Source organism: Suncus etruscus, chromosome 3 (genome assembly GCF_024139225.1).
Source record: "Suncus etruscus isolate mSunEtr1 chromosome 3, mSunEtr1.pri.cur, whole genome shotgun sequence".
Lineage (NCBI taxonomy): Eukaryota > Metazoa > Chordata > Mammalia > Eulipotyphla > Soricidae > Suncus > Suncus etruscus.
The window spans coordinates 2,259,939-2,263,319 of NC_064850.1; positions in this window are offsets into that span (position 1 = coordinate 2,259,939).

Consider the following 3,381-nt stretch of genomic DNA (forward strand, 5'->3'; position numbering starts at 1 on the left):
CTTTCGCCCAGTGGCGACCCCTTTTGCATTTTGGGCAAAGACCTGGTTTCCGGAAAGTGTTCTGTCCCGGAGGGGAGTAAGTCATTGTTCCCTTGGTAACTGGGAAGGTTTGTACTGAGTCTAAGTGGGGTGGGGGTTGGGGTTCCACATAGACATTCCGGCAGGCATAAAGGTAATCATTCAGATCTGACTTTTCATTTAATGTTTTCAATACTAATCTACAGGCTGAATTTGCATTATGATAGGCCAAAGATTTTACTAGGAAGTTTCTAATCTCCTCATCTTCCACCTGTAACTTCAGAGCATCTTTAATCTTACCTACAAACTCTGCAAATGACTCATAAGGGCCTTGGGTAATTTTTAAAAAGTTTCCTCTACCAATGCTGTTAGAATCAATTTTTTCCCATGCTGACAATGCAATCTCCCTGATTAAATTTAAGATTTCCTTAGGTAAAGCTGCTTGTGTCTGAATATTTGCAAATTGATTTTCTGCCATCAATAATTCATACGATAGAGTAACACCTGCCACTTGCTTTTTCATACCATCCGGACTATATAATTTAGCTTTTACGCCTTCTGAATAGTACATTTCCCATTCAGTTCGCTGTTTAGACGACAGGCATATTTCAGCGATTCTTTTAAAATCATACAAAGTCCAAGATGAGTTATGACTCCAAAGTCTTAATAACTCCACACTGTATGGCGATTTTGGCCCATTTTCTTTACATGATCTTTTAAACCGATCTAATTCTTCCATCTGATAGGGTACATAGTTAGAAACATTTACCCCGTCTATAGGGGATAAGGCCTGATTAGCAAAATTACTCTGAATAGAGCTCTGAGACTGAGCATGTGGTTCATCGTTTGAATCTGCTCTGCTCTGCGATTCAATTTTGTGACTAGAAGGAGGCATACTTCTTGGAGTTAGCACTGGAGGTAGATCATTATCTGAGTCACTACTGTCAAGCAATTCACTAGAATCAGGCTTAACATTCTGAGTTGTTTTTCTTCCAGCAAAAATTTCTATATTGTTGATGGTGGGGCTGGATTCGTCAGCCTGCACCTTGGTCTGAGTTTTCGTCAGATAAATTTCCTTATTATCTATACTGGTTTTAGCCTCACCATTTCTACACTTTCTATTTCCTAAATAGAAATAACAGCAAATAACTATGCTCATAATAATAATGTTAGTCAACACAGAAATTCCACAAACTATGATGGCTAGAGACACTACACTTTTCATTTGAAATATAGACCACAACCATCCAACTGCAGTGATTGTCCTTAGATCAAAACCAATTAGTTTTAAACAAAATGGAATGATCCACTTGTATACTAGAGCACCAATGCGTAAGATTAAGGGTGGTAAAATCCACATGACTAACCACAGAAACCATTTGATGGTCAGCATAGGAAATTTCCAATGAAGTATTTCACTTACAGTTCTGAGGGTCCAGGGTTCAGGCCCCTGTTCAGGCGCCATTATGTAGCAGGTCAGCCCCTGAAGAGGTTGACTGATGGAGGGATGGAGAATGAGGCCCTTTTCTTCCAGCTCGGAGCACACGTCTGCCACCCTGTCTAGCCCACGGTTCTGAGGGCGGGTAAACAGCTCGCAGACAATCAGGCTCGTGGAAATATTTGCTTTATTCGGATGGACAAAACTGAAGTCCAAAGACTCAGATTCAGTTCCAGCCAGCAAAAGGCCCTCGCCTTCCACAGACCCTTGCTCTTATAGTCCAGAGTCAGGTCCCACCCAATGGTGGGATCAGATACCAACCAATGGTGGAAGCAGAATCAGGTCCTACCCTAGGGTGGGGGCAGAATGCCAGGTCACACCCTAGGGTAGGGCACAATCACCTAATCAGATTAGGGTGAGCAACATAGTAATCCCCCAAAATATTTACATACACAACACAGGCTATGCTGAAAGTGCTCTGATTTCTAATTAGTGCTAGATTTTCAGTATAACATAAAAAAATCTTTAGATTCTCATTAAGCTTCTAATGAGTTTTTATTATAGGCACAAAGCCAAAAATAAAAAAACCTCACAAAACCAAACACTGACCATTTCAGACTTGCAGCTATAATTATTGATATTGTCATAGATGGGGAAGACTGAAGGGAAACATTTCAAGTTCCTCAATTTGAAGAAAATCTTGGGTCTAGAAGTGCTTTCCAAAAGTGCAAACACATCTCACAAGAAGTATACCCTGATACATGTGTGCTGTGACTTGCTCATATTCCTAAATCTGATACAACCCTCTTCCCATGGTTGGGACTGTCCCATGTCACCTTTGCAGTTCAACCACAGTATTACTTTTATCTCTGGCCCATTTACCAACACTGCCTATAAAGCTATCTATATTGGTGGGGCGGGGTGGGGGTGGGGTGGACTCCTCATCAATTTTAAGATATATCTTAAAATTACTTTCTTCTTCTTTTTCTCTTTTGTCTACTGCTATATTCTAAAGCTCTGCTGTCTGATGTCTGGCCTGGTGGCTGCTCAAACTGATATGGTATATTTGGATTTCTTAGTATCAGACAATACTGATTTTCTCCAACTTTAATTTTTTTCTTACTGGTAAAAAAAAAAACAACCTTTTTATTTACCCCTTGTTTTGATTTCCTCCAAGTCTGTATCTTTATCTACTTATGCTTTCAACACATAAAGTTCAGTATGTTTTCTACTTTTAAAAGAAAAATACAGTTTTTTTCTCCTGATAGGCACATCGGTCTTGAACATTCCTCATTATCCATTATTACACTTAGGAATATCTACCTAATTTTTCTAGTTGAATGTTTCCCATCACTTCAATTTCAATTAAGTATAAACTCTACTGAACCATCTGCTACCATCTTACCCCATCTGTCATCATTTGAGTTTTCCCCATCTCTGTATATAATTTCACATTTCCTAATCACTTAGTCTTAGAAATCTTGGAATTACATCTGATTTATTTCCTCTGGCTCTTATAAAATAATCCATTAATGAACCATGCTGAAATTTTCTTTGATAGTATTTTATGGTAGATTGTATACATGTGCTTATTTTTGCTTCTTTCTTATCTATCACTGTGATGCCAATAGAGACATTCTAAAGGTACCATAAATAGGGAAAGGAAAGTATATGAATGACTGATGAATTTACTTAGTACACTTAAAAATAAAATAAATCACATATCTGGAAAAGCTAAAGGATAAACTAAGAAAAAAATAGTTCTAATGACTTACAAATTTTTTATATTAAGGGAAATTCGATAGTCCATGCATTTGAAGATAAGAGCCACATCAAAAAAATAAAGATGAAAGCAGGATTAAGGAGAAGGATCATTTGAAAAGCTTTTTGTTTATTTTTCACTATGAATAAAAAGTATTATTTTT